Here is a 14,033-nt window from a genome sequence, read left to right as displayed (position 1 = left end):
GGAGGTCACAGATGTCAAAGTCCATGGGTCCCAAGGGTGTTGGCTGGAGCTCAAGAGGAAGACAGTCTGATTCTGATTAGCAGTGAGTCAGGGCGGGGGAGGGGAGGGCTGCCTGGAAGGTCAACAGCTGAGAGCATAGTGGTCAGATGACTTGTCGCTCAAGGAATGTGGAGTTTTTGAAGAGGAGGGAATGGATTTGGAAACTACCAGGGGAAACAAGGTAGACACTTCATGAAGTGCATCGGTTGGTATTAAACAGGTCTCCAGTGTGAGAGGCAGTCATTCTACCATTGACCATCTAAATCAAATCCATGCAAACCCATGCCATCCTTCAATTCTGATTCATTGAGAGCACGTGTTTGTCAGAGTAGAGACACAACTGGTCGTGTCCCTCCAGGGTCCCTACTATTGCTGCTGTTAGGTGCCATCAAGTCAGGCCTGACTCAAGCAGCCCCATGTACAAGAGAATGGAACGCTGCCCGGGCCGGTGCCATCCTCACAGTTGCTTCCAGGCTTGAGCCCACTGTTGCAGACACTGGGTCACTTCATCTCTTCAAGGGCCTTGCTCTTTCCCACTGATTTTCTACTTTACCAATCCCGATGTCCTTGTCCAGCAGCTGGTCTCTCCTCATAACGTGCCCTTAGTGTGTGAGACAACGTCTTACTGTCCTCACTTCCAAAGAGCATTCTGGTTAGTCCAAGATCCTACTAATAACTTTTTAAAAAACATTTTATTGGGGGTTCATACAACTCATAATTCATAATACATCAATTGTATAAAGTATACCTGTATATTCTTTGCCCTCATCATTTTCAAAGCATTTGCTTTCCACTTAAACTTTTTGCATCAGGTCCTCTTTTTTCCCCTCGCTCCCCACTCCCTCATAATCCCTTGATAATTTATAAATCATTATTTTGTCATATCTTGCCCTGTCCGATGTCTCCTTTCACCTCCTTTTCTGTTGTCCGTCCCCCAGGGAGGAGGTCACTCATAGATCCTTGTAATCGGTTCCCTCTTTCCAACCCCCTCTCCCTCTACCCTCCCAGTATCACCACTCACAGTCCTGGTCCTGAAGGTATCATCCGCCCTGGATTCCCTGTGTCTCCAGCTCCTATCTGCACCAGTGTACAACCTCTGCTCTATCCAGACTTGCAAGGTAGAATTCGGATCTTGATAGTTGGGGTGGGGGGTAAGCATTTAGGAACTGGAGGACAGCTGTATTCTTCATCAGTGCTACATCTCACCCTGACTGACTCATTTCCTCCCCTAGACTCCTCTGCAAGGGGATCTCCAGTGACTGACAAATGGGCTTTGGGTCTCCACTCTGCACTTCTCCCTTCATTCACTATGGTAAGATTTTTTTTGTTCCGATGATGCCTTATACCTGATCTCTTCGACACCTCGTGATCGCACAGGCTGGTGTGCTTCTTCCATATGGACTTTGTTGCTTCTGAGCTAGATGGCGGCTTGTTTACCTTCAAGCCTTTAAGACCCCAGACACTATATCTTTTGATAGCTAGGCACCATCAGCTTTCTTCACCACATTTGCTTGTTCACCTGCTTTGTCTTCAGTGGTTGTGTCGGGACAGTGAGCATCATAGAATGCCAATTTAATAGAAGAAAGTATTCTTGCGTTGAGGGAGTACTTGAGTGGAGGCCCAATGTCCTTCCGCCACCTTAATACTAAACCTATAAATATAGGCACATAGATCTATTCCCCCAACCTCATATATATATTCATATGTACATGTCTTTGTCTAGACCTCTATAAATGCCTTTTGCCTCCCAGCTCTTTCCTCTATTTCCCTTGACTTTCCTCCTGCCCCACTATCATGCTTCGTCTCCACCTTTTAAAGCCCTGAGATGTCTGGTGTGGGATGAAAGTCGATTCTGCAGGTGAACTTTTCAGGGAAGTTGTGTCTTTTTTAGCAAAGACATAGATTTCAATATTGAGCAAGACATGGATGTTTAGAGCAAAAGCTATTCTTGTGGAAATCAAACAATGACAACAAAAATTCCTGGATGACCATTGGTACGCAGGACTACTACAGAAACTTTGGTCAAACTGCTAAGATGAAACAAACGCAGGTACAAATATCAGGAAAGATGTAACAACTACCACAAAAGAAAACCCCACGTTTTTTGGAGACGGTGATTGCCTCACTTGCATATTCAAAGACATCAACTTCAAGACTACTTGAGTTGATTCAGTAAAGTGGCAGGATAGAAAATGGGCAAAAATGAAAAGCAAGGTTTGCACATTGAAGGATATATCGGACAAAATACATACTCATAATTATAGTACAAAACAGGAAATCTGCCAGCCGTTTAAAGATTCGTTCTGGTAAACCCAGCAGGGGATGGGCTAAGAGCAAAGAGCAGGCCTGGGGAAATGCTCGGACACCCTGCCCTGTGCTCGTGGGACAACCTGCCTCAGGAGACGTTACTCAGCAGTGGATTTTCAGGCACTTCTGTGCTTTGCCAATGCTGCCAGGCGGCCTTGTAGCGTCCATCTGAGCAACCCTGTAGACGCACAGGATGTGGTGGTGTGTCAGCCTCTGCAACTTGGAGGCTGCGCTCCCTCCTCAGAAATGCCTCAGACGCTGGTAAATCTCTGGCAGTCACTAGAGACTTCGCTTTGTGTGGGAAGCAGAAAGGATATTCCCCAGGTTGTCCCCCAGTATTATATGCCAAAACCCAAGCTACTGCTCGCTAACACATGATCAATAACTACACTTAGAGGTCAACTGCTTAAAGGTTATCTGCCTGTGGGTTATCAGCCATCTAGAACAATCAGACCCTTTAGCAGTGGTTCTCCACCTGTGGGTCGTGACCCCTTTGGGGGTTGAACGAACCTTTCACAGGGGTCACCTAATACATCCTGCATATCAGATATTTACATGATGATCCATAACAGTAGCAAAATTACAGTTATGAAGTAGCAACAAAAATAATTTTATGACTGGGGGTTGCCACACATAAGGAACTGTATTAAAGGGTCACAGCCTCAGGAAGGTTGAGATACACTGCCCTACAGTCTGTCCCACCCTAGTAGAGTGCGCTCCCTTCTGATAAGGACAGTGGATTGTTCCCCTGAAGGAGAGCCCAAAGACATTCAGTTGTGTGGGCTGGGACCCCACAGCTTTGGATTTTCAAATAGTACTTGCTAGTGTTGAAAAGTTCAAGGGCCAGCTCTCTGAAGAACTCTCAGCTGAGGACAGAGGAGAGTGGATGTCCTTGAAGTGTGGACACATTATGTTTAGTGCTCTGTAACAATATGGAGACAAGGGAGGGAGAGGCCACAGGTAGAAGGACCCCAACATCAATGCCGCATTGTGTTGTGAAGTAGAATTATATTTTCCTTGGTGGCACACTGGGTGCAAACTGTAAGGTCAGCTGTGGATACCCGCCAGGTTTTCAGCAGGGGAAAGAAGTGACAGGCTGCTTCCGAAAAGATGACAGCTTTGTAAACCCCATGGGGCATGTCCCACTGTGACCTGTAAGGTCACTGTGAGTCGAATAGAATTATGTACTTGAGATATTTAATCTGAAACCTTGAGTCAGATCGGCTTCAGAATTATCACATTCTGTGCATAAAATACATTCTATGTATAAAATATAAGGGGGCTCCAAAAAGATTTTGGAAATTTAGAATTAAATTTCTTTGGCCCTGAGATTGTATAGTTTACCATAGCCAGGAAAAAAAAAGATAGTGGAATTTTCCCATGAACTTTGTGAAGCCCCTTTGTATTATACACCACCATACATAGTCCAGGGCAATACCATTTCATCTTAATTATTAGTGTTTCTGCAGCACAATCTATTAGCACAACAGACAGACTGTAAACCTCATTGCCCTCAAGTTGATGTCAACTCACAGTGAGTCTGTAGGACAGAGTACAGCTGCCCACTGCATCTCTGAGAGGGCAAATCATTCTATGAACAGCCAGCCCCATCTTTCTATGGATCAACCAGCGAGTTCCTGCTACGGACATTGTGATTAGCAGCCTACACTGTGCGCCCAGGGCTCCTAACATGAACTGCATAAACTACTATTTCAGAGCTTTAGGATTTCTGAATCACAAATGAGAAAATGTGGTTCTGCACATTTCTCTTCATTTTTTCTCCCATATTCTGTAATAAGGAGGCGAGGCCACAAATTTACTCATCACACATGGAAGAACCAAGAAAATTCAGTTTATCTTTGTCTCTCAATGCTCTAGTGGCCTTCAATGCTTCCTCACCACAGAAGACAATTACTTAGATTTGCTTCTTATGCATACTTCCTTTTTTTCCCCAATTAAAATTATTTCAAACCTCGTTCACATTTAGTCTTCTCTGATATCTAGGACTTCTCAGAGACCTACCAGCTCTCCCGAACAGCAGGGATAGGCCCTCGTGGCCCCTAGTGCTGGCCTCTCTCTGCTGAGGGAATGCTGGGGCGAGCTGTGACCAGCATCTACGAAGGGTACAGTTGGTCTCACACTGATTTTGACAATGGCTCAAACTCATGGTCTGTAAACTTGACCCTTAGTCTTAAGGCCTTACCACATCATCTTGATGCCAAGTCTTTGCTGGTCCACTAGTTTCTCTACCCGCTCCACGCTTGCCACTGTGTTGTTTGGAGTGTGGTGGCAAACCGCACCCTGTGGTTCATCTAGAACAGTGGTTCTCAACCTGTGGATCGCGACCCCCGTGGGGGTTGAACGACCCTTTCACAGGGGTTGCCTAAGATCATTGGAAAACACATATTCCGATGGTCTTAGGAATGGAGACATCACTCCCCTATCATCTCCAGGCAGGTCCTTCCACATGCAGATACACCCACATACGAGTACCCGGCGTGAAGACTGTTACCCATGCTACACCATGCTTCAAGACAACATTTCATTTATTTGTCATTAGAAATAGATGTTTTTCACAATATAGAATTACATGCTGTTTTCGTGATGAATCACTCTGCTTTCATTATGTTCAATTTGTAACAATGAAAATAGATCCTGCATATCAGATATTTATATGATGATTCATAACAGCAGCAAAATGACAGTTATGAAGTAGCAACAAAGATAATTTTATAGTTGGGGGTCCCCACACCATGAGGGATTATATTAAAGGATTGCGCCATTAGGAAGGTTGAGAACCATTGTTCTAGAAGCTTCCAGCCATTCTTACCACAGCACAAGGAAAGCAAGTTTTCCCCTACTCATTGGGATATTTTCCCAAACCAGGATGCAGTAGTTTTGTGTGTAACAAGGCTGTTCCAGAAGTCAGGGCTGCTTTATCTAGCCAATCGCTGCACACTTTGTATGAAGTCGGCCCGTGAGGTCCCCACAAGAGCATGCTGGGGGCCTCCTGTTGACAGCATTCCTTCGACTAGCCCACCCTTTCTGGACACTGCCCTGCTGCAGGCTGGGCAAGGATGGCGCTTGCACTTCTCCCTCTGTGTCGGAGCCTTCGCACAGCAAGGCTGGGGCTAGTGATCACATTTGAGATGGAAAACCCTTTTACGATCACAGCAGGACCCCGGTACTCAGCTGCATCAGTACTTAGCAAAATCAGATTTTGACATGAACAAAACATCAGATTCCGACCCGACAGATGATTTTTGTAAACAAAGGCAGTTTGTGTTTCAGTCACTCGGCCGTTGTTAGTACGTGTTATTTAAACCTTTTGCAGCTGTGTTTCAAGCATTTTGCTATTTTCCCCTTAGTTTTTGTACTGCTTTTAGATAAAAAACATGGGTCTTAAAGTTTTCTTTTTTAAAAAAGAGAATCATCATGATAAGGAACTAGTTAACCGTGTTATCGGTATTGTTGCTAATTGAGTAAACCCTTTTAGAAAAAGTTACAGAAAGGAAACAAACTCCTGTAAAATAGCCACCAGTTGATCTCATGGAAGGGGCTTCCCCTGGCAAACAGTGTCTCCCCACCTCCTCCTCCTCCTGCGTGCCCACAGATCCAGATCCTCATCCATCTCAAGGTATGGGCCACACTGTAGCTGTTAAAAATTCTTTTAATGTTGTGTTTCTTAAATTATATTATTTAACTGTGAACTTATTTACTTTGAAATTTCTGTGTAATGTTTTGTATAAAAAGGCAAGGTTAGGGTAAAAACTTAGTGGTTGAGAATGGAGTCATCTGTTTTCAGTTATTTCTTATGGGAAACATTGATTCGAACTCAACTGTATCACATCTCGATGCTCCTAGAACGGATTAGTGTTGAGGTCCGGGATTCTACCGTAGAAGAAACTGTGTGATTTGAGTTGCTTTCTGATGAGAAAAGGATTTAGAATGATCTCTCAAGAAACAAACAAAAACACTCACTGTCATTGAGTTGATTCAGACTGATAGTAACCCTGTAGTACCGGAGAGAACCTGCCTGTGGGTTTCCAGGACGGGGACTCTTCATGGCCATACTGGGCCTCTGTCTCCTCTCTCCTGCTCACTGGCTGGTGCTTTCTAACAACTGACCTGGCAGGCACTATTACCCAATACCCATTCACAAGGAATTTAAACAGTGCTAGTATCAGAGAGCCTCCTACAGGGGATTTTAGCCCCTGTAGTTAGGCAGGACTGTAACAACTTGCCAACAGATCTCCCTTTGAGCTCCTTGTGAGTTCCTTCTATATTTTAAATATTCTCTGCTTTCTCTCAGATTGAGGTCTTTCTCTGTCTTATGTTGTTATGGTTTCTGGGTCCTTATTTGCTTTATGCCCCTAATATGTATGTCTACCTGTATAGGGAAACCAGGATGGGTGGGTTGATGAAGACAATAGGTAGATCAATGACTCCCTCAGGGCACTCAAGGGAAGGGGGTAGAAGGGATGGGGAGTCTACACCCATGGATACAAGAAGAAAAGGTTCCCAAGATGATTGTCAATAATTTTCACGCTTTCTTGATATGACTGAACAAATGAATTGTATGATATTAGTTATAGTTCAGTTAAACAAGAGGATGGTAATTAGATCACCTGAACACATATTGGTGAATAATTATTTCCAAAATGGAGGCTTGAATTAAAAATAGTTAATATATTAAATACTTGAACTATTTTTCTTATTTATAAGTAATTTAACCTACTGTAAAAATTTTGAAATTACAGAAAGTATAAACGTAGAAAAAAATAACCTGCCCTCAAGTTATCCAACTAAAACTGTGTACATATTCTATTGTATAGGATACATAAAGATGCCATCTATAGATGCAGTTGTTTATGAAAATGTAAATATTCGTATGATATTTATGTATTTTATCTCTTTTTTTGCTGTATGTCAGTAGTATGTATTTTTATTTTCAGGCGTGCAAATATCCCTTTAATGTAGATCGTATGTAGTCTTTTGTGTGTGTGTGTGTGTGTGTTATTGTTTGAAGTGAGCTTGTTTGTCACAGACTCCAAGTCCACTTCAGTGTCACTTTCCTCCTTTTTTCTTTAAGCCCCTCAGACCACTGTTAGGTTTGAGGGCTAAGGGATCTGGAGGGGTATTTTATCTCTTACTGTGAAGTATTTCACTAACATTCAATATGCTTTATAATTTGATTTTTAATGACTATATTCTATTTTGTGCATACTACAAAATTTATTTATCAATTATATTACTGTTAGACCTTTAAATTTCTTTCAATTTATAGCTAGTATTAACAATGTTGTTATAAAACAATTAACAGTGATTAAACTGAAGGGGGTTAAAAAGGAAAGCTGCTTACCTAGATTCTTGCTGCTCGTGAATGGTAGAACTAAGCTTTGAATCTAATCCTGTGTCTTTAAAATATATGATCATTATCACTGTGAATGCATATCTTTTGAAGCTGTTATATATCCAGCTAATGTTTTATTTTTTAAATTTTAATAAATCATTTTATTGGGGGCTCTTATAGCTCTCATAACAATCCATACATCCATTGTGTCAAGCACATTTGTACATATGTTGCCATCATCCTTTTCAAAACATTTTCTTTCTACGTGAGCCCTTGGTATCAGCTCTTTTGTTTTCTCTCTCTCTCCCCCACCCTCCATCCCTCATGAACCCTTGATAATTTATAAATTATTATTTTTTCATGTCTTACTCCGACAGCTGTCTCATTTCACCCACATTTCTATTGTTCTTCACCTTGGCGGGGATGTTATTCGTTGATCATTGTGATCGGTTACTCCCACCTTCCCCCTTTCCTTATGGTATCACTACTCCCATTATTGCTCCTGAGGGGTTTACCTATCCTGGATCCTGTGTGTGGAGAGGTGTTGTTTTTTTTTTATAACAATTTATTGGGGCTGATACAATTCTTTTCACAGTTCATACATATACATACATCAATTGTATAAAGCACATCTGTACAGTCTTTGCCCTAATCATTTTTTTCTCTTTTCTTCTTTTACATTTTATTAGGGACTCAAACTACTCTTACCACAATCCATACATATACATACATCAATTGTATAAAGCACATCCATACATTCCCTGCCCCAATCATTCTCAAGGCATTTGCTCTCCACTTAAGCCCCTTGTATCAGGTCCTCTTTCCCCCCCCCCTCCCTCCCCTTTCCCCCCTCCCTCATATGCCCTTGGTAATTTATACCTCGTTATTTTGTCATATCTTGCCCTATCCGGAGTCTCCCTTCCCCCCTTCTCTGCTGTCCCTCTCCCAGGGAAGAGGTCACATGTGGATCCTTGTAATCAGTTCCCCCTTTCCAACCCACTCACCCTCCACTCTCCCAGCATCGTCCCTCACACCCTTGGTCCTGAAGGTATCATCCACCCTGGATTCCCTGTACCTCCAACCCTCATATGTACCAGTGTACAGCCTCTGTCCTATCCAGCCCTGCAAGGTAGAATTCGGATCATGGTAGTTGGGGGGAGGAAGCATCCAGGATCTGGGGGAAAGCTGTGTTCTTCATCGATACTACCTCACACCCTAATTAACCCATCTCCTCTCCTAAACCCCTCTATGAGGGGATCTCCATTGGCCGACACTTGGGCCTTGGGTCTCCGGAGAGGTCTTATATGTACCAGTGTACATTCTCTGGTCAACCCGGATTTGTAAGGCAGAACTGGGGTCATGATAGTGCGGAAGAGGAAGGATTACAGAACTAGAGGAATGTTGTATGTTTTGTCACTGCTGTACTGCACCCTGACTGGCTCATCCTTTCCTTGTGACCCTTCTGTGAGGCAATTTCCAATTGTTAACAGGTGGGCTTTGGGTTTCCACCCGACCCACCTCGGTTGCTTTGATATAATTGTTTGGGGTCTTGAGATGCCTGATACCTGTTCCTGTCAACACCTCATGATCACACAGGCTGGTGTGCTTCTTCCATGTGGGCTTTGTTGCTTCTCAACTAGCTACATGGCCGCTTCAAGCCTTTAAGACCTCAGATGCTATAATTTTTTAATAGCTGGCCACCATCAGCTTTCTTCACCACATTTTCTTATGTACCCATTTTGTCTTCAGTGATTGTGTTGGGAAGGTGAGCATCACAGAATGCCAGGTTATTAGAACAAAGTGTTCTTGTGTTGAGGGAGGACATGAGTAGGTCCAATTTCCATCAGTTACCTTAACATTTAACATATAAGTATATGCACACAGAACTATATTCCTATCATTACATAAAAATATATTTATATATGTATGTGCTTATAGTTAGACCTCTATAAATGTCTTTTGCCTCCTAGTTCTTTCCTCTATTTCCTTTTACTTTCATCCTGTCCCACTATCATGTTCTGGGTTCCAAGGGGATATGGGAGAGGGGGAGATGGGGGAAAGAAAGGAGGGAGCCAACAAACCAGGGACAAGGGAACAACAAGTGATCTAAAATCAATGGTGAGGAGGGTGTAGAATGCCTGGTGGGATTTGATCAAGTGTGATGTATCTGAGTGTAATTACTGAGAGCCTAATGGAGGGTAAACATGATAGTGGGATAGGAGGCAGGTGAAAGAAAATAGAAGAAAGAAGTAGGAGACAGAAGCTATTTATAGAGGTATAGCTATAGGTACATATATATGTAAATATGTTAATTTATAATGAATGGGAGAGAGGCCTATGTACATGCATTTATATGTTTAGTATTAAGATAGCAGGCAGGCTTTGGGCCTCTACTTAAGGCCTCCCTTAACACAAGAAAATTCTGTTCTAATAACCTAGCATTCTTTGATACTCAATTTCACAACAAGATTAATGAAGACAAAATGGGTACATGTACAAATGTGGTGCAGAAAGGCGATGGTGACTGGCTATCAAAAGTTATAGCATCTGGCATTTTTATTAAGGCTTGAAGTTAAACAAGCTTCTAAAAAGCAGGGAAGCAAGAAGCCTACATGGAAAAAGCACACCAGTCTGTGTGATCATGAGGTGTCAATGGGAGCAGATATCAGGCAACATGTATCAAAATATACAAAAGAAAATTATATCGATGTGAAAGAGGGAGGTTAGAGTGGAAACCAAAAGCTAATCTGTAGATGATTGGACATCCCCCACAGAGGGGTTACAAGGAAAGGATGATTCAACCAGGGTGTAGCATAGCACTGACAAAACACATCATTCCTCTAGTTCCTGAATGCTTCCTCCCCCCACTACCATGACCCAGTTCTACCTTACACATCCAGCTAGACCAGCGATAAGAAAACATTGGTAGCGATAAGAACTCTCGACACATGGAACTCAAGACAGATAAAACCCTCAGGAGCAGTTGTGGGAGTAGTGCTATCATAAGGGTAGGGGGATGGTGGGGTCAGGGGTAGAAGGGGAAACCCCTCATAAGGTTGGATGTATAGACCCCTCAGGGGAGATGAATAACAGGAAGGTGGGTGAAAGGAGACAATGATCAGTGTAAGATATGAAGTAATAATACAAATATATAATTGATCAAGGATTTATGAATGTGGGGGGTAAGGGGAGGAAAGGGGAAAAAGAGGAGCTGCTACCAAGGGCTCAAGTAGAAATTGTTTTGGAAACGTTGATGGCAATATATGTAAAAGTGTGCTTAACACTATGGAGTGATGAAGTGTTAGAAGATTTGTAAGAGGCCCCCAATAAAATGAGTAATAAAACAACAAAAACAAAATACTGAAGACAGGAGCAGGCCAGGAAGTGGTCTGGCAGCAGCAACGGGCCCAGAGAGAACTTGTGGTGGAAGCTATGGTGACACGTGACAGGGCCCCAAGAAGCCTTTCTGAGGGGGTGCAGCTGACAAGTGCTTGATCTGATGGAGCCTGGCCCGAGGGGGCTAAGAAGAGGCCTTGTCTTCAGGAGGCTGAGAGGAGGCAAGCATGGAGGAGAGCGGCTGAGAGAGCTGTCCTACACTAAAGATGGAGACCACCCTCATGCTTCCTGATCCTGATCCTGAGGTACTTTGCTTCTTAATAAAACACTAAACTGAAAAATTAAAAAAACATGAGTTTCAAGTTTTATGATAGAAAAATTTGCATACACACACAAAGGAGCTTCAAAACGTCCATGGGAAAGTGGAATTAAAAGACAATGGAATTTTCCCATGGACCTTTGAAGCCCCCTCGTGTGCTTCTTTTAAAGACATAGTCACCTACTCTTTTTATGTCTTTTTCATGAAAGAAGTTCCACAGTTGATGTAATATTCTTATTTGGTGTGCTTGAAACTGACAAGAGTCAAAGGGGAAATTCACATAAGAGTATATATATCTGGGCACTTAAAACATTCAATGTGTATTTAAAACAACGTATTTCCATTTCCCAGTATTTCAGGCCTAAAATCATGGGTCTCAGTAAACTGAAGCATCAATTTCAAAATATTTCTTGAAGGAACCTGAGGGTAGAACCCTCTCCACATCTTTTGACTTATTCACACCTGCTTTGAATGCCTTGTATTAAAACCAATTTGTTCTTATTTATAATTTTGAAAGTATTAAACTTAACTCCCCCCTCCCCGCTTTGTTGTTGTTTTATAAGCACATTTGTACATGTTGCCATCATTTTCAAAACATTTTAAAAATCATTTTATTGGGGGCTCATACAGCTCTTATCATAATCCAAACATCCATTGTGGCAAGCACCCTTCCCCTCCTGGTATCACTACTCTCATTATTGGTCCTGAGGGGAAACTTCATTTTCTTAAAAAGAAACTTTCCCCCACTTATAATAATCTCTACAGCTTTAGGAGGGGAAAAAAATCTGAGAATTCTCCATAGGCAATGGACTCAACTGGTGTGAGCCAACCGAAGTGATCAGGGCAAAGTGCCTCAATGTGTGTTACAGAGGAAACGAGGTATTGTTAGTCACACTTTCAGGTCTTTTATTCAAGGCAAACTAAATGCTCGGCTGGCATTTTCTGAAGTACTGTTAGCAATAGACTTAATACTTGATAGGAAAGTAAATAGTTAACTTAGAGCGACTGCTGTCCACCAGTGGCTGGAACAAGGATGGCATGAAAGCAGGAAGCCATGAGCACATGTTATCCTACTATGCTGTCACTGACTGGTTTTGCTGATCATCTTTCCCCCTGTCTCTCCATGACCACCTTGTTCAAAGGCTGAGGTTCTGCTTAATGATTAGGATTATGGTGAGGGTCCACTTAAACTCAAAGGTCAAAGAGTCAAACAGCATCTGTTGAGGGTCATTTAGATTGGTTCTGCCTTTGGGCTACGGTAAATAGTGTTGCAATGAACATTGATAGATATATCTTTTTTTGAGGCTGTACTCTCAAGACTGTTAGATCTGAGAGGAAAATTGCTAGACCTAAGTCTCCATTGAAGGCCTGAAAGGAAAAAGACAAGGGAGGAGAGGAGAAAAAATTGCTTATAAACCTCTCATTTCTTGTGAAGTGTATGCACTACTGAAATGTCTCAGGGAGTCAGAAGTAATCACCAGACTCATGGGAAACGGGCAGCTACCACACAAAGATCCCAGTACACGGTGAACGGCAGTCCGTAGGGTTATCATTCTAAAACCACCTCTGGTAATACCTTTTATCGCTTAGGAATTCCTGAAAATGAGCATCTGTGTAAACCTGTGTTAATATAAAACAGGAGAAAACAAAACTTGGTGATAAGGACTTCTCTTTCTCACATATCTCCAACAACTCATCTCTGTTGTGCAGTGCTCCCTCTACGTATCATAAAAGCATATTGCTAAGCTATTTTAAAACACAGAACAAAGGTATGATTCTAATTATGTTTATATACACACACACACACAAAATATGTAATTAAAAAAGTACTGCAACTAGGGTACCAGTTCATTCATGTAAACACACATAGGTTCATTCCAAACAAAATGTTTAAACATGTTTCTGGGAGCAGTAGATGGCTGCAGACAAATTCTTTCAGTAACTTTCTGGTCTTAGTTTCCATAGAAACAAAAACTAACTCACTGCCATTGAGTCAGTGCTGACTCATAGTGAACCTATAGGACAGGGTAGAACCGCCCCCTATGAGTTTTCACGACTGTAACTCTTTATGGGAATAGAAAGCCTCGTCTTTCTCAGGTGAAGTAGCTGATGGTTTCGAACCGAGGACTTTGTAATTAGCAGCCTAATATGTAACTACTATGCCATCAGGGCTGCAGTCTCCACTGACAGCCTTAAGGGGAAAGGGCACTAACAAAAACTGTGTTCATAGTGCAAAGAGCTGATCTTTAATCATTTAAGAAAGATGATGTTATGAAATGAATCATTAACAGGGACAAGTCTTGGATTTACCAATATAATCCAGAGAGCAGGGTCCAATTCAAACAGTGGCTATGGAGGGAATCTACCAGACCAGTTCCAATACTTGGCATACAGGACAGGTCAGGGTCTGGTAATTATTTTATGGGATACCAAAGAGGTAATTTTATTTTTGGACAATTTTTTAAAATGTGGAATAAGTGGTGGTTTTACATTTCAGAACAGTTTTGCATTCAACAAGTTTAAACTTATCAGCCCCTCCCCTCCCCAATAAAAAAACATTAATACCCCCCACTCCACACTTTGAATTCTCTTCATCTCCTGGTTACCGTCTTTCGTTTGACTCAAGGGAACTCTAGCAGCTATAGTCTAGCCTTTCCTTCATCTTCCCTCCCAAAGCGA

At 42.2% G+C, this 14,033-nt stretch overlaps 1 protein-coding gene across 1 annotated transcript in view; it reads right to left on the bottom strand.

Moving 5' to 3' along the window:
- The window catches only part of LRP2BP (LRP2 binding protein), a 40,447-nt gene that overhangs the window by 24,830 nt on the left and 1,584 nt on the right, over window positions 1–14,033 (bottom strand). The window lies entirely within an intron of this gene.

The sequence above is a fragment of the Tenrec ecaudatus genome, chromosome 8 (genome assembly GCF_050624435.1).
Source record: "Tenrec ecaudatus isolate mTenEca1 chromosome 8, mTenEca1.hap1, whole genome shotgun sequence".
Taxonomy (NCBI): Eukaryota; Metazoa; Chordata; class Mammalia; order Afrosoricida; family Tenrecidae; genus Tenrec; species Tenrec ecaudatus.
This window is presented reverse-complemented; position numbering and strand designations above follow the sequence as displayed.